This window comes from Sinohyriopsis cumingii, chromosome 8, assembly GCF_028554795.1.
Source record: "Sinohyriopsis cumingii isolate HCF-2022 chromosome 8, ASM2855479v2, whole genome shotgun sequence".
Classification (NCBI taxonomy): Eukaryota; Metazoa; Mollusca; class Bivalvia; order Unionida; family Unionidae; genus Sinohyriopsis; species Sinohyriopsis cumingii.
The window spans coordinates 106,939,490-106,962,380 of NC_142968.1; the positions used below are offsets into that span (position 1 = coordinate 106,939,490).

At 33.7% G+C, this 22,891-nt stretch overlaps 2 long non-coding RNA genes across 2 annotated transcripts in view; one reads left to right on the plus strand and one right to left on the minus strand.

Annotated features, from left to right (window-relative positions):
• Positions 1–717: 717 nt before the first annotated feature.
• On the plus strand, positions 718–18,950 carry LOC149794322 (uncharacterized). The gene is made up of 2 exons (XR_016423005.1): positions 718–1,042; positions 15,752–18,950. It is a non-coding gene; the product is annotated as an uncharacterized LOC149794322 (long non-coding RNA).
• Positions 16,984–22,891, minus strand: part of LOC149794323 (uncharacterized) — a 205,224-nt gene continuing 199,316 nt past the window's right edge. The window contains exon 12 of the long non-coding RNA XR_016423004.1: positions 16,984–17,043. This is a non-coding gene — a long non-coding RNA (uncharacterized LOC149794323). The remainder of the gene's footprint in view (positions 17,044–22,891) is intronic.

The following is a 22,891-nucleotide window of genomic DNA, read 5'->3' on the forward strand; positions in this document are numbered from 1 at the left end:
AGAAATTGCTGCTAGTATAAAAACACTGGACCTTGTGTTTTAAGGATTTTCTTGTCTTTTGCTTTAACTTGCTTTGTATGCATTGATTAAGTACCTAAATTAAATTGACACTATGCTGCCAGGAATATCATGATGTGCTACCAATCAACCCTACACGTACATAATCACACTAGTGGTATCTGAACAATGCAGCATACCTGCATAATGACAATGCCTGGAGGATTTTTAAAAAATAGATTTGAAACAATGCCAACCTACAAGAATGTGTATTTTTTTATTCTACCTTGCAAGCTGAATGTAAGATAAAGCTATGCAGTTGAATGAACCTTTTCTACATCCATCTTAAAATGTACAAATTATCTGTTCAGGGTGTTAGAAATGAACTTGACAAAGAACAGACATTACTGCCAATTACAATTTTCATTAATGCTGATTATTTTGTGAACTTTGCAAAACAAATTAATTTTATTAAAAAGGATAAAATTAGGCAAGATATATAACAAAAACTGTCAACAATCTCAAGAAGTTTTCTTGAATTTTTTTAAATAAAAGTTATGCAATATTTCTGATCTACAGTATTCTAAAAATGATCAAAGGTGTCTGCTTTAAAAACTCACCCTGTTAGGTGTCTGCAAAAATGAATCCAACATGATGTAAAAAAATATCCATTTTTCTTCTGCAAAAGTTAATTAAAACCAAAACACAGTTTCTGTCCCTTTCATTTTAGCTTTGATGGAATATCCTATAGAGCTGTGTCATTAAAAGTAGATGGTCCTTCCATCATGTGAAGTCGAACTTAGACTACTACTCTGCCTCTGCAACAGTCTTTAAATTATGAAACTGCAATAGGAGCCACAGTCTGGACTCGAGATGAATACCAAATGAGTGCAGAACTACAGGTCTCTCTTGGTTGCAGCAAAATTTGGCATTATAATTAGGTAAGCCAGACAGGCAAAATGAGCCTGGGGATTTTACGATTAGCCAAGGTCTCTCTGCTGGCTAGTGACAACTAACACTGTGTAGTGGACCACATATTCTCAAGGTAGGTGGGATAATCTGCCAATCCATGTCATGCTTGCAACAATGACAATTGTCACATCTTTATCCACACTGTACAGCCTTACTGACTCATCCATTCAAAACCAGACTGTATTTTAACAACTTTCTGATGTCCTCATTTCTCATATTAATTTATTTTCTCTATTATTTACAATTATTCGCATCAGCCTGTTAAGACATTGGTAAATAGGTGCAGACAGAAGAATTCAAATGCCAAGATTGAATAATGCACATGACTTGTAATATTGTGTAGGTAGGGTCATGTCTATCCTTTATTCAAATAAGATAAAGCTATGCAGCTTGCTGGCAGACGGATCTGCAGCGAAACATTGATCTCAAACATCATGCATATGAGCTGTGCGCAAGTAACCTTGACTATAATTATTTTGTCTGTAAATTTTAAAAAAATGTTCACAAACACAAAATTCTAGCAAATTTAGCAAGGAAACTGAATTCAGTGATAACTTGAATACAAGACAGCATTTTTTTCTTCTGTTTGATTTACTTAATTTACCCCCCCCCCCCCCGGGATAACCGATATTTAATGGGGATAAGAGATATTTCATATATTTGAATGATAAACTAACAAAAGCAATGACTATCTTCTTAAAAATGAATGCATTAATCACTGATATCGCCATTAAATGAGTTGGTTGAGATGTCATGGTGGAGTAGTGGTGTGCATGATTGACTTGTAACCTAAAGGGAATGGGTTCAAAACCAATCCTAACCAATGCTCAAGAAGTGGCCTTGATATAATTTTCCTAATTAAAAAGAAGTACTTGGTGCACCAGATTGTGTTTTCCACTGGTTACTGAAGCTGTTACATAAAAATGTGTAATCTTGCCATTAGGAACAAAGCTGTTACTTGGTTTGTCACTAATGTATGGATAGATGCAATTCCAGGTATAGAAACACTTCATCAGATCAACATTTTCACCATTTCCTCAGGGCTCGCTTGTTTGAATTTATGTGGTCTTTCTCACTTGTGCAGGGCCTTGCCTATTATTTCATCATTTATTATGAACTTATTACATTCTTATTACACACCACAATACTAAACATTTATACCAAATGCCTTTAAATCACAATATTAATTTTATAATTCTGTTGTTGTTTTTTTTCTGATGCAAAATTATTGTGACATTATTTTCATATGATCTTATTCAAGATAAGAATTTCTAAAGATAAGTTCTGAAATAACAGCATCTAAATAAAAGACCATAATTGGGCATGTTCTCTTCAACTGCAAGATGATTTTATACACTGGGTAAATTTATTCCGAGATTGAATCACATGGATGATGCGAATGATTTACATGAGATATATCCTTAAGATACATGACTTTTCCAAAACTGACTTATATACATGAAGGTAGATAATTCCAACGCAAGTTCTTAATCTCTATTTTGATAATTGGTCTCCCGTTGTAATTTATTTCAAGTGGAAAAAATCTTTATAAAAGAACAGTCCTGTTGACAAATTGAAGGATATTTCAAAAGCAGGGTTTTTGTTGAGGACTGGCAGGTGTGTATATTGCTTTTGTTTTATACACAGATTTTGACAGCCATTTTAATGTTTTTGCTGCCTTTTCCTAATGTTTTGCTGCCAGGACAAAATCTGTCAAACATATTAGACTCAAATGCCTTGTAAGAACATATTAATTTTGTTATAGTTTAATCTGTGTATAATGCTTAAGCATCTGTGGTGGCAAAGTTTACCATTTTGCTAATCGGGAACTGTTTGTGAAAACTCTACTGTGCTTATTAATACCTGTCTTTGAACCAAATCTTTGGGCACCATAAACATTCAATTTTAAAATAGGTCCAACTGGAAACAACATAGATCCATATCTGCCTTCACATAATGCACTGAACCATCAAAGTCTATGCAGTTTTATTAGCACTAATCAGCAGAACAAACAACATAACCCCTGATGTACAGGCACATTACGGAATAGCAGATCTGGATCTACATTATTTACAATTGAACAAGACTAAGGAGTACATATTGTATGTTATTTAAATATATTTTTGGGAAGCCAGTATTTCCACTCATACAGACAAAGCTGTATGCTAGAAAACTATGTTTTATACAAAGGCCCCATAAATGACTGAAAACTTAAAAGGCCATTTAGTTGATTGCTTTTCCGACCTACACCTACATAAAAATCTAAATCCTTGTGTTTGCAATCCATGAAGTAACATTTGTCATTTTCATGATCAATGTTGTCTTTGGCAAAAATACACTGTGACACATTGTATTACAAAAAGAAATTTCTTAACAAAAATTTGGTGTGCCTATTTTAAGCAAAACTATTGAATAGACCAGTTAATAAAGAATCTCTAGAAGTCACAATGTTCAAAAATAATTTCTTTTCAGAATTAAATGTTTTTTTTTCTAAGACCAAGTTGACATAAATTACAATCTTATAAGATTTGAATGTATAGTTAATACTCTATCATCCAATACACTGTATGGTGGATCTTCCATACATACGTAAAAATTCTACAATTTGGTTCAAAATTTGGATTTTAATTGTAGCTAGTTACACTTCAGTGATTGTGATACTGAAATTACAATTTTAAAGGTGGTAAATTTTGCCAGATTTTATTTCTGCACTTCATTGCCAAAAATGCCTACTATATGGTCAAACAATCTTATTTAATGTAACTTATTAATTGTCTGTTGGGGAAAGATATCTGAACCAACACCTCATTATAAATAAAACCAGCCTCGACTGATACCTCAATATAACAAAATAAAACCAGCCTCGACTGATACCTCAATATAACAAAACCTATCTTAATTGACACCTCAGTAAAAAGAAAACCTGTTTTACTGGGCACCCCAATATAAAGCAAACCCATTGTAACCAACTCCTCAATAATAAAAAAACTTAACTCAATATAAAGATAACCTACCTTAACTAACACCTCAACAGAAAGGAAACCTGCTTGTGAAAAACAACATTGCAGGATCTGCTTTTCTTAATTGCCCTCTACAGACACCTGCCCACAAAATGCATAATTTTATGGTCTCTTAACATGCACTTGTTCAAAACATATTTGACTCTTTATCTCCAATGCAGAAATTAAAAATAGGCCAAATAATCACCAAAAATAAAGGGCAGGAGACCCTCAAATTATGCTTTAAATATTACCAGGCAATGTAATAGATCTGACGAATATTTAACAGACCCTTAAACAGGTAATTTTACACATGTGACATGTAAATGGAATGCAAACAGGTAATTTTACACATGTGACAGGTAAATGGAATTCAAACAGGATATGAAATGAATGCAAATGAAATTAATGCTTTAAAAAAAAGAAAACAGAAAATTAAAAACAAAGAACAATGAATCATGAATGAAAACAATTTAACACTAATCAAATCCTTGAATTATTTTTAAGCTGCAGACAAAGTCAAAAGCTCTTTTGTATGATATCAAAGACAAGATTCCTTACACGAGTTTTTCACCTCTTACAAGCTGTTACATTGTTCTTGTCGAATCGGACACAAAGAACTGCTACTGATGTAATGATATCACCATCAGTGGCCATATCTATATTATTTTTATTTGAAGTAAACTAGTAAAAAGAAGTTGATTATACACATGTTAAACTTTATTTTTACTTATTTCAGTTTAGGTTATATTTCATTTTATTGTACATTCCATGATGTGTATTGCATTTTATGTATTGCTATTTCATTATGTCACACTAAATAAATAAGATATAAAAACTAGTTCTCCAATTTACAATATAAACTGGAAAACCTGACTTTAGTTAATCAAATACATTTCTATTTCCACATTAGCAAAAATGAAAGGAAACAACAGATGAAATTGATAAACAACCTGAATGCATTTCTGTGATGATAGGTAAATTAAAACTACTTTGGACAACTTCAACACAAGCTGAATGCTGCACATAGGTGATGGGAAAAGGTTGAGATTACACACCAATTAAGTAAATTGTTATTGACCTTATTTACGACCTGATGGAAAGTACTGGAAAGAAATGCCATTGACATAAACCTTTAAAAAATAAAGATATGTATCTATGAACATGCAAATCATTTTATATGATAAAAACTTGACAAGATCTTTGGGGACCTTGAAAACACAATGACCATCAAGTCATCAAGAAGTGCAAAGACAACATGAAAACTGCAGAACCTTCACCTACCCCCCCCCCCCCCCCGGTTTAACTATTGACAGCAGCAAAGACTGCAACTAATAAGCAAAATATTGGATTTTAAATTTTGAATAATAATAATAATAATGACTTTGTATAGCACCTACTCTTTAGAAGCCCTAAGCGCTTTACAACATTTGACAACACCTATAAGATAAAAAACATATGATAATATTATTACAAAAACACACACCATCAAATTGAAAAAACATTAAAAAATAAAAAACATGCTGAGAATATTTCAGGTAGGAAACATTAGTAGGTCTTTAAGTTTGTTCTTGCAGTGGAAATAAGTGACAGACACTTGGTATATTTTGTATTTATTTTATGTCTGTCTGTGATTATGTGAGTGTTGGCACATGTGTGTGGTGATGGTATTTAGGACAATACTGAAACTACCATTTTTTTGTCTGTAATTGCACTTTTAAAATCAAAATTGAATTTCCTGTAAAAAAAAAATGATAAGCTTAAATGAAAAGATGACTTCTCAACTGGATGACAATCCTTGTTTTTGATCATGCACATTTTCCAAGTTTGGGATCTAAAAACATTTTTGGAGTCGCCAAAACCCACCAACATTGTCAAGGAATATGGCAGGTATGAAAGGTGATTGACAATCCTTGACTAGCAAAAACTGCTCTATTCTTGAAGTAAAAAACTACTAAAGAAAGTTAAGACTTTCAAATGTATATACACTTTTTACCCATACAGTTGATTTTTATTAGCACTCTGCTAGGTTTTAGAAAATACTGAATTCTGCAACCATGTCATAGAACAAACCTAATGAAAGCAGAGTGGCTGTTAACTGCACTAATTTGTTTATTTTATAAAGTTTTCTTCTCCTCTTCAAACAGAATTGTGAACTATGCTCCTTTACATGTATATCTTTAAAGAAATACCACCATACATCTTAATTTGTTATCTAGTTATTTTTATTCTTCAAGTTAAGAAATGGTTTCAAATTGAATCATTTTTCTGTCTACTGCTGTAATGGGTTGAAATCGCTCTCCCTCTTTTCCATTCTCCTCCTTTCCTGGTATATACCATTAGAGAGCTAAAAATGCAAAGCAAAGTTACTTACCATATTACAGACCAACAACATGCATGCCATATATCTAACCATTCTTCTGGTCAATATTTAGGTAAAAACGATTCTTGCTTCAAGCATTGTTTTTTTTCTCTCCTGTCTATTTTCTGTCAGCCATCATCCATTCCAAAATACTTCTGCACGTAGCTACAACTTGTTGGCAGCTATTTTCTCATGCCAATTATCAGTGCAGATAGAAGATTTTGGGTGGCAAATGGCAACTTCCTCATGCTAATTTTGAAGCCTTACAATTGTCACAGTAGTCCATTTTGCATCCTCTCAGACTACAGCTGGAGGAAAGTCGGGCATTTTATAGATACTTGACATGGCAGCTCAATGCTGCTATAGACTGGCTGTGGAAAAGGCAGTAGAGACCTGTGCAGTTGCCAGTGCATTACTAGAGAACTGGAGACAGTCCAAGAATGTGCATTTCCTTTTTTATCTGCATTCCTCAAAAATCCTCGGGGAAGGCAAACCAAATATACATCACAATAAACTGACTAGCTTTGCATTTTTGATATGTGAGAATTTATTTAACGTTCTTTAGTGACTTAGTGATATTTCAATACACCAATTGCAAGTCTTCAAAACTGTGCAAGTGGAGCAAATTTAGGTACCACCAAAAGACCCACATAATGAAGAAAAAAGTATGGATTTATGGAACCACAAAAGACACATATGTAAAAATGGAAAGAAGTTAAAGTCACATGACAATCCATGCAATTACACATTTCTGAACAGAACTGAAACTTTATAAGGAATCTCTCATTGTGCTAATTTTCCAAAATCCAAGTACATTAAATAAGTTATAACGCAAAAATTTACAATAAACTTGCACACTGAATGTTGGCTGATATACTTTTTTTTTAAAAATCTGACCAATATACATGACACAAACCACAATCACCATTATATGATAATCTGGATGGGTCATAACTTTATCAAAATATTTTATTACATGGTATTATCAGAACTTGGCTGAAATTCTATGGAAACTCGCATCAAACTTTTGAAAAATATTGCTTCTACCACTGGATATGCAATGGAAAGATGCTATGTAGGTCTGTTACAGTTTCTGTTTCACCCATATTCGGTTGGGAATAGAAAGAAAAAAAGGTTCTGTCCAACTTTTGTTCCTTCAGCCCAACTCCAAAACCTATTTTTTTTTAACAATTCTACAGTCTGAATATTTTTTGTAAAATTTTCTCCCCATACTTTCAATTGCAGGGCAAAACTCAAAAACCATTTAGGACATCTCTATTAAATTTGGTCTATGAAACTGGACTATCAATCCAACTGTGCCTCTTGCTGTTCACAATTCTTCATTTTCAACATACGTGGCAATTATCAAATGTGTCAACTGTCACACAATAAGTACGATTTGTGACACAGAATCTATCCATTACTGTGACTGAAGGTCAGACATTTTTCGCTTTTATTATTAATTTGTAACCATGACAATAACCTTGATAATTAATTGGTTAAAACTGATACCTTGAAAAATTTATAACTTACATGTCTTACTTATCGCCACTTGTTTCTGAATTTATTTCAGTCACAACCACAATAACAGACCCATCCTATCTAGTCCGATAAATCAGCCCCCCAAATCTGTGTTGATACTGATGGACAATATGTGGGTCTGATGTCACCTGTTCATTAAGATGTGCAATTTTGCTGCATGCAAATCATTCCAGAACACACCTGCATATAGTTTAGACACTTTCCATACTACAGCTAACCCTGAACTTACGTTCCCAAGAGTGGTTACATAACCTCAAATTGTGTAAATTGAAAGTTTTGGTTTCACTGCTTTAACTTTTATTTAAAAATATGCAGTTCAACTTAATTAATTTGATTCATTTTAGTAGTTTACAAATCCAAATTTATATGAAATCACATCAACATGAAATATGCACAATTAGAAATTGCTAAGACGAAGCATAACTAAAATCTGTTTCGTATCCTAAGGGAGGGGAGGGGTCTAGTAATCTCAATCAATAAACTACCTATGATATGCTTCATCGCAATGGTGATAAAAAATATTGCAGGTAAGGCATTTCTTCACCACTTCCTTGATATATGTAAAAGTCTGTGTTGAAATATTTTGAGTTAAATCCAGACATGAAAATATTACAGACAGCTTAACAGACATAGCTATAACAACCTTTCTCCATCACATCACAGGATGATTAACAAAATTCCTCACTACCTTTCATGTCAAAAAGCTTAATCTTAAAAAAGAAAGAAATTATTTTGGATTGAACTCATAGAATATTAAACGAGTTGAACATTTTTTGTTGGGATACGTTGTTGGTGTTGTTTTGGGTTTAATGCCATTTCTCAAAGCAAGATAGGCTATGCATAGCAGTCAGTATAACTGGTGGAGGAAGAACCCAGTAAACCCCTCCCCATAAGAACTATCAATCCATGGGAAGCTACTGTCAAGTTTTCTTATACACCTATACTGGCTGAGCCCAAGACTTGAAGTCATTAAGACAGGTGAGAAGGCAAGTGCTTTAGACCACGTGGCCACATGGGGTCCCCCCTTAATGGGTCAATTAGAAGGCTAACTTGTTGATCTTGAGGAAGGGGACTACAGCACAGAGTTCCTTAGCAGCAAAAACTGAAAATGCTGTCCTTGAAGCATACATCTTGTCTCCCTCTTGAGAGTATTAGTTGCTATATAATGAAGAAGCATTCTTTTTGTTATCAGTTTATTATAGTCATTTTTACATGCAGAAAATGCCTCATCTTAAAAGAATACTTTTCCAATATTTTGAGAAGTTTAAGAAGCTCTAATAAGCAAAATAAAACACTCCTTTTACTGGTACTTTTAGTCGTACTTCTAACTTTATGAAATAACTACATGACCCACAGACTGAACAGAGGCTATATGGTTTGCTTAGTTGCATACATGTGATTCTACTGGTGGTAGAACAAAAATAGCATTTTATAGTACTGCAAATACTTTCTTAGTTGAAATCTACTGCTTTTGAAAATTTTAATATTTTAATTTTTAAAAAGCGAAAAAATTCAACATATCTTACCATTGTTTTCAATTATTTTTATTTTATATTTACAATGTTAGAACTTTATTTGTAATTGGTACCAAATAACTTTTGTATTGACATGTCATTAAACACTAATACATACATGCATACATAAACATACACACACACATGCGTGCATGCATACATACATCTAGCTGTGTATTTTTAAAAAATAAATCTTTGTAACAATTTCTATCAGCCATTAATGCTGGGGATGTTTTTGTAAGGCCTTCAGTTATTTGAATATTCCTTTTACTTTAAATACTTAGGCTAGCAAGTTTTTCTTTTGAAGACTATTTTTCTTTTTTATGGATTAGGTTATTTAGTGCAAAGGCAATTGGAGCAAGGTATCTTGCCCAGGGGACACCAGGATTATCAACCCACATCCATTTGATTTAAAGTCAAGCACATTTCAATAAACCATTGAGTCCCCTGCCTCCATAAGCCTCCTCTTGCAACACTGCTATAAGATGCATTGGTCCAATTCCACTTGCCCAAGTCTATGGGGATTGGGGATTCTTTTGAAATCTTTGAGCCCAATTAGTTATGGTACTTCTGGATTCTTGCATGCTGGATGTACTTATTGATGGAGACAAAATAACAAGTACAGAAAGCACAAGTTCTTTGAGCAGCTGTTATCATATGAACATAACTTACCATATATACTTGCTTACAAGTTGAGTCAAACTGCAAAGATTCTGATCTGCCAAGGCATAATGCACCAGCAGATCTGGGTCAATTATGTTTATTCTTTTGGTACATTATGCAATGGCAGATCTGGGTCAGTGCAGTTTACAGTTGGACATGTTATATTCAAGTATATATGGTAATTTTTATCTTGTATAATGCATTCCCCTTTGTACAGTAGGTTTATTGATAAGACTACAAAGAACAGCTTTTGATATGATTATTACTGGTTTGACCTTGCATGACCTTGTTAACTGTTTTCAATGCTTTATTCAGTAAACGAATTCCAAGCTTCTTAATAAAAATGTTTGATTCTCAATTTATCACAAGACATGCATGGTTGGGGGTAATAATCTATTACTCATGACCAAAAATATAAACCAATTAACAGGTTTCTTTGAGGTTTGAATCTCTTGATATAAAATGCCATCAGAAATAAATGAATAGTTTCTTTGCTTAATTACCTTTAGATTTCTTTCTTGCTTTTGCAAGATCTTGATTCAAGTTTTTATAATGATTTTAAAAATCATCAAATTAATAAAAGTCATCTTGGAAGTTCTACATGGAGGGCACATGGATAAGAATCTGATCAGCTGCTTTTTCACTTGGAAAATTGGCACATGGTACTTTGTCAGAAAATAAACTAAAAAAACAACATTTACCAAAAGCAGGTCAATCAAAGTTGTACTTAATTTTTATAAATAGTCAAAACTAAATTAAAGCCTGTTGGGTACATGGAACTGTTTGTCCCAGTGATAACATACATCTACTCTCGTTATAGCTTGATTTACATGCTTAATTACCAAGTGTTTCTAATTTGTGCTGATAGCATTGTCATGTGTAGAAATATAATTTTTCTGACACTGTTGTAAGGAATATTTGATTGACTGGGATTTTACAGCGCAATAGCAACATATGGCTGTAAGTGTCAAAGAAAGGGTAAGTGATAAAAAAGAAAAAAAATGAGATGGTGAGGATAATATATTTGTTCCCAATCAATGGGTAATATAAATGTATAAAGGGTAATTAACAGTATTGATAGTACTAAATATGCCAACAAGCATCGAGGTATTTTGGCACCCACCTGCTGATAATAACCCAGATAATAAAATGAGCCATAGGGTACCCATTTACTGTAAACAAGTTTTCTACCAGAGCTTGTAAAGGCAGCACTTTCTTTTCAAGCTGACATTATCCATTTGATTCAGCTGCAAATATGTGTACTTTTTCTCTACCAAGCAGAAGTCTGCCTCTTCATCAAATAATTGACTTTAATCCCATAGCCTGTTTGCCCATATTAAAACTCCTTCATCTGAGCTGCTAGTGTGGTACAGTAGCAAGTAACAGAGGGTGGCTATTTGATCTTGCTGCCCAACTGACACGAGTTCAGTTGCAACCTTGAATAGATTTCACAAATTGTATGGTCAATGTGTTACTACAAGGCTCAAACTATATCTCTAAATAAGCATTCACATGTGACTGTAAGACCAAGGAAAGGAGTCAGATGATATTTATGAGGACTAGACCATGATGATTTAGGAGACGACAATGGAGGAATATCAGAACTTTATCAGAAAATGAGGATGAATTCTTGGTCTTTGTACCAACTAACATTAGATACTGATATTTATAGGATACTGTGAATTTAAAAATGTTGACTTAACTTCAGGTCTGGACATGTTTAATACAATTTTCATTTGATCAGGTACTCAATTAGGATCTATGGGTACTGGAAAAAAAATTCTAATCTTTTAACAGCTTTACACAGTACACATGTTGATTAAAGATACTTAACAGGAAATAGGCTGCACATAAGTTATATTTAGATATTACTGCATTGTAGTAGTGATCTCATGTAGGATGGAGATTGAAATTATCAGAAAGCGCTTCATGGTAAAGTTGATTACAAGAAATGGTCTTGGGTGGATCTTCACCCTTTCTGATGTTGTGGGTTTATGTAATAAAATTATGTTCATAGTTTGGGAAGTATACAATACAAACATTGCAAACCAGTCTCTGAGTCATTATGTTTCAATGTTCATGTTTGCCACAGCATTACTTTAATTTATATTTAAAAAAATGCTAAAAATTATTTTTATTTACTTTACAAATGATGATAAAAGTGGTCTTTCTCGGAAGTAAACTGGGTATGTTTCTTGGAACATGAAGATGATGCTTTATCCAATTCCTGAAGACATCATTTGCAGCAAGACAGCATTTGCAAAAACAGCAATGTAAATGTCTTACAACTGAAATAAGCAACCATACAGATGCTTTATCCAATTTTTGTATTAATTAGAAGCTAGCTGTAGACATGGTTCCTAGAATTGCTGGGCAGATACAGTCATGCTTCTATGGCTATGGCCAAACTGGTTCCTGGAATGCTAATCTGGTGGAAATCATGCCTCAAGGAAAGCTAGAAGGTTGTACAGTTCTCCAGTGAAAAGTGTAGTTCTCAACTATACAACCTACTACCTCAACCCGAGGGCATGGACACAGTCAGCGGAGGTCCTCCAACTTTGTCCTTCTTCTTCCTCGTGGCATGGAAGTCTTTATTGGACTGTAGTATTGTATCATCATTAGGCCAATGCATCCTAATTGGCCTAACTTGTCCACTTGAAGCAGTGTCTGAAAAGCATCAACTTTAAGCTTCATCATGCAAAGAAACGGTGATTGGTTGAATTTGACCTTTAAACTCATAGCAAAAGCAAGAAAACAGCCCATGGAAGTATACTGAGCTGGAATGCTCTAGCTTAACTGAATTTCTGGAAAAAGTCTTAGTAGGGCAAAAATTTTAGCCCCTTAAAGAAATCAGTGGAATAGGCTTCAAGCATGGCATTTGACTGAAGTGATCAGCAACATTCTTCGGCAATCAAAGAACATCAGGACGGCTTCAACTTTTCAGCTAACTGACATATCTGACAAGAATCACAGACAAGCTGTATCACGCTATTTCAAGAGCTCAGAATTTCTTGTAAACTTTAGAGTAGCTTTAATAAAGGGCAAGAACTGAAGCTTAAAATGTCAGGACCCTCTAGATGATTTGGATGATATGTCTGCAGCAAAAGAATCAACCAATATAAACCTGAAAACTTCACTCCATGCATTGCCCATCAGAAGAACAAATAATCTTTATGCAAACTCTTTACAGATATCAAGCTATATGAGAAGGAACCAAATGACACTATTAAGAACCTTCAACACTGAACAGAACATAAAGGACTAGATTAAACATGAAAAATAAAATCCACGCTTACGTAAATTAGTGAAAGTTGAAAAGAGGTTGACTAGCCTACACGTGAAATTGGCAAAATTCAAAAATGAAGATTGAGCACAGGACAAAATGAACATTTATTCCTTTTGCTAGCCAGTGATTTATGAAAATGTTTTTCCACTGGCGCAGTATAGACAACAATAACATTATGATCAAATTTTTGGAAAGAGCTTCATATTAGATCAGCTTCACAAGTACACAATACCACTTCGAGGAGTGGGTCTTAACTGAAATATCAAGCACAAGTTGCACAATACCACTTCGAGGAGTGGGTCTTAACTGAAATATCAAGCACAAGTTGCACAATACCACTTTGAGGAATGGGTCTTAATTGAAATATCAAGCAAAAGTTGCACAATACCACTTCGAGGAATGGGTCTTAACTGAAATATCAAGCACAAGTTGCATAATATCACTTCGAGGAATGGGTCTTAACTGAAATATCAAGCACAAGTTGCATAATACCACTTCGAGGAGTGGGTCTTAATTGAATATCAAGCACATGTTGCACAATACCACTTCGAGGAGTGGGTCTTAACTGAAATATCAAGCACAAGTTGCACAATACCACTTTGAGGAATGGGTCTTAATTAAATATCAAGCACAAGTTGCACAATACCACTTTGAGGAGTGGATTTTAATTGAAATATTAAGCACAAGTTGCACAATACCACTTTGAGGAATGGGTCTTAATTGAAATATCAAGCAAAAGTTACACAATACCACTTCGAGGAGTGGGTCTTAAATGAAATATCAAGCACAAGTTGCACAATACCACTTTGAGGAGTGGGTTTTAATTGAAATATCAAGCACAAGTTGCACAATACCACTTCGAGGAGTGGGTTTTAATTGAATATCAAGCACAAGTTGCACAATACCACTTTGAGGAATGGGTATTAATTGAAATATCAAGCAAAAGATGCACAACACCACTTCGAGGAGTGGGACTTAATTGAAATATCAAGCACAAGTTGCACAATACCACTTTGAGGAGTGGGTTTTAATTGAAATATCAAGCACAAGTTGCACAATACCACTTCGAGGAGTGGGTTTTAATTGAATATCAAGCACAAGTTGCACAATACCACTTTGAGGAATGGGTATTAATTGAATTATCAAGCACAAGTTGCAATTCATGTCAATTTGGAGCAAGATTACTGTCTTGCTGAGGATTATATTCAGTACATTATTACCCTTTAAAACCGCTGATATGACCCTTCAGCACTCTATATTCACTTCACCCTTGCAAATTTGTGGCACTAAATTTGGTTATTGATAAAACAAAATAAATTTAATAAAGGGTAAATCTTAAAAATGAATGCTCCCAAGTACAACAGTTTATAAAAATATGGTTCAAGATTATTATTATTACTATTATTATTATTATTAGATATTGTAAGCATGTTGTAAATTAAAGGCTAATAAACAGCAAAGTATGCTATAATAAAAGATCTGACAAAACAGAAAAAAAAAAATTAAAAAAATATTTGGGTATAAAAAGCCCGAAACTAAAGCAGGAGAAACTATACAAAACTGGTGTATGATGCAATTTAATTTTCAATACATCAATGTGTGAAGAGAAGTGACACCAAAGCTGAATTTGGTTTGGTCTTATGAATACATCATGTGCCTAAAACAGCTATTGATGGTTTGGAAATACAAGTGTTACAAAGAAATGTCAATTAAAGTTACTCTTTGAGGAAGCATTAAAGAAAAAGAGAAGACTTGGAATGCCTTGTCATAATTTACATTGTTCACACAATACTGACTGCTAAAAGAAGCAAGAAGATTGCCACAAAATTAAACATTTAAATGGCTTTAGTTGGATATTATTAAAGTTTTCTCACGATAAATTTATCTAACACCTCATTTTCCAGCACTTACATTAACATAACATTTTCAATAGCAAAGGAATGTAAAATACATTTTGATTACGTCATTGATATAAAAAAAACATGACTACAATTTGTACATCACACATATTAACATGTGAAATTCAAATATTAAAGAGATATGATTTAGATGAATGAACCATGATGATTATTCCAATATTGGGAAGGTGACAAATTGTAATCAAATTTTGCTACCAAAAAAAACCCATAACATTGTGATTTTGTCCTTTTTCATCCACAAGAGTCTGCTGAAAATATGTAATTAAAACTTTTGCCACTGTATATTTGTACATCTAAAAATACTAAAAAAGTTATTTAACATGTACTTCAACACAGAATGATACAAAAGCAAAATGCAAGAGAAAAACTGTTGCAAACTGGAAGTTTCTATGGCAAAATGTTGAACACCGAGATTTCACTTTAGGACAGCATGATTTCCATGTCATGTTCTCCTTCCATGCAAAGAAAGGTCTTAATTTTTCTTTCTTATTTGACAGATCTGACCGACTGAGGCTAGATTCTCATGATGGGTTGTCTTGGCAACACAGACCCATAGAGACGAGCTTGCGATCCAACAAGAACACAAGTTCGGATCTACGGGTTTGCATAGCGAAACTGTTTCCTCTGGCATGGGTTCATTGCTGAGGCCTAACAATACCAGGGCAACAGAAAGGAGCAACAATAGAAAAAACTTCAACAATAATCTCCAAGCAAAAGAAGTGGCCAAAATTTGGATATACAACATTTTAGAACAACATGCAGCTGAAAGGATCATACAAAAGACAAATGTGTGGGATGATACGATTTTTTTCCTGAACTGACTTTTACAAGATTCCCTCACTGCAGGGCCTTTATTTTAACACCTGTCATAAGGCATGTATGGTAACGAATCATTTCATTTGTTATAGAGTAGTTGTAAAATGATATGTATGAATTACTTCATTGTAAGAAAATTTCATTACAAGCCAGTACCTTATATACTTGCTTATAAATAAAGTCAAATTGCAAACATGGATACTGATCTGCATAATGCATCTGAATCTGTGTTGTTTTACTGATTACTCCTTACAAACTGCACAGACCCAGATCTGCCAGCGCATTATGTGATAGCAGATCTGGGTCTGTACAGTTGGACTTGTAAGCAAGTACATACTGTACACCTCATGGCTCCAGTGGACATCAGTAAAATTAAGGATGGCTGTACTTGGTTTTATTCTAATACAGTTTGATGTAAATGAAGTAATCTTTAACTGCTTTCGAGTATAATGTGGAAACAAGGTTTAACAAATATCTGAGAATGGCAGATTTAAAACATTAAAATGATGACAAATGTATCAAATGATTGATCCATGGCAAAAGAATACAGAACTCATTTCCTGTAAAGCACTTCAGTATAAGAGAGTCATTATTATATCACAGGTATGAATTCCAATATACTGGATAAATTAAATTTTGTTCATATAATGATAGAATTATAATGGGGGGGGGGGCACAATATTGCAATGATTGATGGGTAAAATATGGCATAAACCATGCTTTTTAGCTGTAACATTATCATACATGCTGTTAAAAAGCTAAAAATCTTGTGTAATTCAGCATCCTGTTTTGTGGCATGCATTACAAATCCTGCATATTGTGAACTCTCTAAATCAATAACAGAAACATGGTTGATTGTATTCAAAACAGTATATAATGTGGTAACAATACTTCAAATTATGAGTAAAACATACCCTTAAAATCCTGTTTCTTCTTCAGAGCCTTTGAAATAAGACCATCCAATGCAAAGATCCTGTAATTAGAAAGTGAATTAAATGATAAAAATATTCATTTTGTGCATGTACACATTTTATAGACAGTATATATATATACATACATACACATCTTGTTGTTGCTGTTGTTGTTGGGTTTAACGCCATTTTTCAGCACACGATAGGCTATACATGGTGGCCAGTATTAATGGTGAAGGAAGAACCAGTGTACATAAGTCACTCTTTACCTATGTGAACTGCCTGTGCTATGAATTCACAGAGACAATGTAGGGTAAGAAAATTAATTGTGCCTTCCAGTATTAAGCAACGAAAAATAAAATGAATATACCATTGTGTTATTCTCAAAAACAGCCCTCGCGAGAAAAAAATCATAAAGTTAAAGTTAATGAAAAGTATAAGGCCTCGGGGAAACTTCAACCTATTAGTGTGAAACCTCACCATAATAATGATCCGCATGGACCTTTGATTGGGGAAAAATGATCTGGTCTTGATAACTTTTTAGTACTGAAAAAAATAAACTGTTCATCAACCTATCCTTTTCTTTACATATTTGATAATCGCCATTGTTTGTCAGCATGTGCAAATTTGATGAAATTTTATTCTTATTTTATGGACTATGTAATTACCCCTGCTAGAAGACAGATATTCAACTGTGTCGCACAAGAAAATCTACATAAACCTATAAATCTTATGCTGATAGGGGATGACTTTGATCTCCAGCGATGTAATATTTTTCACGCTTTAAAAGTCAAATACTGCAACACATTATAAGTGTTCATCCGTATGTACTATTAACAATTACAATGCCTATTATCATATTAACCCATGTTTGTGAACTCAAAAGTTAAAGTTGTGACCTTTGTATACTGTCAACCCATAGTGCAACGGCAGATTTTGGTCGATCTAGTTCTTTTAAAATAAAAACGAAGAATAAATGGCACATGCTCTGATTTCGATGTGTATCATGTGATGGCAGTGCTGGGTGTACAATATTCACAGATGTGTGAACATAACACATGGACAAATATCCTAATCCAGACACAAATAATGCGGACTAGTGAATTTTCACTTAAATCCAACTAATATCAGAAATCCATGAAAAGCCACTCACAGTTCTGGCCAGAAGATTGATTTCATTTTAGAAATCTAGAGTTTAATCCCTTAAGCTGTCATTTGCAACTGCAAGTACCCTAGTAAACTGTCCCAAACCTGTGGTTTTCTCACAGATCTCATTCCTCTACCTGAGCATCTGGATGGATTGTTAAGATAAGTTGGGATTTAGTGTTCAATGCAGGCCTACAATTTAATACAAATTACTCTGAAGCCAGAAGGACTAGTACATTGAGAAATTGACTAGTCCTGATGAATCCTCAGTAGAGTCCTTCCTACAAATGCTGAATGGCTACAGCAAAACTGTACTAGCCATGGAATTACTAAAAATGTGAAAACTACCAGTCTGACATGAAACTGACTAGCCTCAGCCTAGCAGAATGCTGCTAACCTTGAGCCCTGGAACGAACCCTACCCCCCCCATCTCAATAATCCCTATAGGTCCACCCACCCACTCACCATGCCCTGGCCCAGGGGGTGGTGGTGTAGTTTAAATTCTAAATCCCTTTGTATCATCTACAGACCAAACCCAACAAAATCTGAATGTCTTTTATACTGAACTCTGTAGAATGTGACAATACACACACATATGTCTATATACCACTCCCTTGACAACTCGCACCCTGACAATTTTCAAACCTTCTTATAACACTGGGTCAGGCATTTATCGCATGTTTATTGGTACTAGAAAATACTAAGTAAATCTACCATTATTGTTGAACGTGCAAAACAAATCACAATTAAACTTGGTAAATGAAACCCTGATGCATCACTCATTTACTGTTGTGAATATAAATAAATCCGTTTTAATCTCCAACCAGTGCAAGTATCTGTTTTATTTTTACAAACAATTAAAAGGAAATATGCATTGCATTATCACGTTAATTATATATGTTGTATAAAATAAAATGTAGGGGGGATAAAAGAAAAATTAAAAGCATGTAATTTCTACCTGTGTATACTGTTCATGACCATATCAGGTAAAAAAATTCTAATGATCAGTCAAACGCCGCTTTAAATAAATTATGTAAGTAATATAATTAAATTAACTTAAATTAGCCTACTCCTTCACAACTGTAATTAATGATAACAAGGCAATCAAGCAAAATGAGTAGCGGGTGAGTAAAATACAGATACGGTTCATTATGGAAATGTGAGTTCCTGAGTTTGTGGTAAACTTAAAATTTCTGAATTACCACAGATCTCCTCAAAGACGAGAAGTTTCACTATTACTTGCTATGAAATTACAGCATCAATATTTTACATATAGAATATTAAACAAAAGTGAGTCGACAATGAGGGCTATTACATGAAACAAATGTCTCGAAGAAAATACCAGAGGCATAGTACACAATGTTTTGCAAGCACATCATAGCTGTTGAAACCTTTTGTAAAATGTTATTAACGATCTTTCAGAAAAATGATCTATCTTGAAAAAGGCAACTGAGAAAAAATTAAATGGAACAACTTCATTAGAAAAAGCTCTTTATTTGACAATGATTTCAAACATGATTATAAAAATAGTATTCTGCAATTAAACAACAGTTTATCCCCCTCCATCTGTTTTTCTTATGTCAATCAGGATGGCATAATTTTTTTAACTTATTGAGGTCCCTTGGTACCTTTGCCCTCGCTTATTGTGCAATATGAATTTGGAATCCATTGTGCATTAATTATTAAGGGAAAAACACACACACACGAGTTGGGTCCAACTGCAATAGTGTGAGACCTTGATCTGCAGGTGCCTTATCCAACATGAATCAGATTCTACATTGTTTGTTCAACTGGTTACTACTAAAAATATCTGCATAGACCAAGACCTGCCTTGTAAGTTAGTATATATGGTAGTTAATTAAGGAACTAATCCAGTAATATAGAAAAGACACTATTTTAAGTATGGCAGAAAAAAAGACCACATAATAAACTAGCACTATCAGCATTCAGATGGATTCTGTTTGCAGGATATACAGTCTAGCCAGCCTTTTTAACAATGATTAATAGGTTTCATCAGTGGTAATGTGACATGTAAATTTAATTATGGTTTTATAAATTTATTTAACATGTCCAAAATAACAATGATGGTAACATGAAGCTAAGTAATTCGTGGAAAATAATTAATGGAACCCCTAAAATGTGGCAAGTCATTTCCTAAATGAAGTGTTTTACCTGTACACAACAACTGCTTGGGCTGTGCATGTACAAAAAATAAAAGAAGGCTCATCCGATAAAAATATAAGAAAACTTTGTTCAGCAAAAAATAATGTCATCAATTCCACTGCTGGTGAAACTACAAATTTTCTGCATTACTGAGTATCTCTTAATATAGTATAAGGGATCTCACAGGCTTGAAACAGTTCAGGAACTGAAATTCATTATCTGTATTTATTGGGGGGAGATTATTGACAGTCACCATATGTTAGTCTATAACTCTATCACCTTATAATAACTGGAAATTCACATACCATAGATACTCACTTACAAGTCAAGTCCAACTGTGAAACTGCACAGACCCAGTTCTGCTGGTGCCAGCAACACAGACCCTGATGTGTGGATCAGGATCTCTGTTGTTTTCAGTTTGATTCAACTTGTAAGCAAACAAATACACAGTAACTTAATTCCCAAGATGGCAGACAAACTTCAAGGGTTGGTTGTTTATATTTGGGCACTTAAGCACACAACTAGTTATATCATGCAGAGAAACTGAAAACCAATTGCCCTTGCCCAAGGACACTGATGCTGTTGACCTGGGCTGGTCTTGGCAGTTATCAAACCCATTCCCATTGGATTATTAATCTGATGCTGCTCCACCAAGCAAAGGACTCTGCTAAAAAACCATTTAAGTTTTTCTGAATAAAAACAAGAAACATTAACGATATTTACCACTCCCATTCTTGTCTAAATTAGCCCCCTTTTGACCCAGTAACGACACGAGTCAATTTTTTTTCCCTCCATTCACTGAAATGACTATGAAAATGTTGATCTTATATTCTGACACCCAAACAATTTACTATGCATACCATGAAGTAATTGTGAATAGAAAATATCCAATTGAGACTGGTTTTGCTGTCATCATGGAAACTATGACAAAATTGGTTTTTATCTCAAACCAGACACACTATCTGTTTCAATATGGGATCATACATTTTCTCCTCCATTAAACCTAAGCCCATCAAGTAGTCTAACCCAATCATAAAATGTTTTCACTCCACTGTGTCCAGACTTTATTCCCCAAAGTATCAGCTTGGTTTTTGTTTCTGTCTGAAGGACCAGTCTAGACCAAATTATAATGGGATTTCCTTGCTAATATCCAATATCAGTAAGTTGAGATGCCATTTTAATATTCTGCCTTTACTAATGTAATGTGCAAATCTGAAGAGACAAACATCTCAATTTTGGGCCCCCAACGATAATGCCATCCAGCTCCATTAGGATCCTGTCTGGGAATAATTCTTCATAACAACAGATTTACCAAATTACTGATATTCAAGTCCAATATCTGCCATTCTTGGATGGTATCAACATACTACAACTAAGAAAGAACTGTTGACATTCATTATCAAGGCAATAGGTGTTAAACTGCATACCTTACAAATGTGTAACTTTTAAATATTTATTTCAAGATGCAATGATGCAAATCAAAGGGATAATACTCCCACAAAGTGTAAAATGGTTAAAGTTTAGGTGAATTTATACTACACTGCTAAATTTTCTATGCAGTCCTATTTACACCCAATCAATCCAGAGAACATGTCTTCCATTTATAGCACACTGCACTCCATGGTTTTTGGCACATGTATACTGACAGCCTACATGGCAACAAGCGCTATGAGGCTAACGTTAAAGCAATTTCTTAAAATTATTTTCAGTCTTTGATTATAAATTACTTCAGAACAAAACAGTAAAAGACAAATCTAAAATACTCCTAGCTACAGTGAATGAAATGGTGAAGTGGTTTAACCAATTACAGTTTATGTTAGCCAACTTTAAGTTGTTAGTTTGGGTGAAACTACTAGAACACTGCTAACAGCTGGCTTCCAAATGAAATAACGCTGATTATATAAGTAAATTTTAGAAATAGCAATTTAAAACAGAATTTTAATTTAAAAAATAGTCATAGTTCACACAGCTCTAGAAGAGAATTTTATTTCAAGGAATTGCACCAGTTCACAAAGGAGTATTTTTTTCTTGTATAAATTGACCTACCAGTACACTAACCAAATATTACATTAATTTTTTTTATGTATCTATTTCTTGCTTTTGGAACATATGTGAATCACAAATATTCTGAATTTATAAAGAAATATATCTTTTTTTTAAGTTTACATTTTGGGTGATATTGCATGAAAAAAATTAAGGAGTTTTGGGAAATTTTTTAAAGTTTTAAAGAGATTTAAATAACTTCCAAGAAAAATACAAACATTTGCAAAATTTATGTTTTACAGTAATCCCACAAATTTAAGTATTTTTCAAGGTCCTGCCAAATATTTATCATCATTATATCATCCAAAAGGAGAAAAAAAGCATAAACTTTGTGTAGTCTACCACAAACTGAAAGGTTAATTGAATCAAATATCCATCAAACAAACTGTAAAATAAAAAAAAATGCAGACATTGGAATATCAGACCACCAGCATTTTAGGCACCCTAACTCCCATCTATCATTTTTGAAAGTATTGTAAAAATAAGACAGTTCAATGAATTATAAAAATGTAATACTAAATAATTCAGGTTCAGTATTTCTAACCTTTCAAGCAGGGC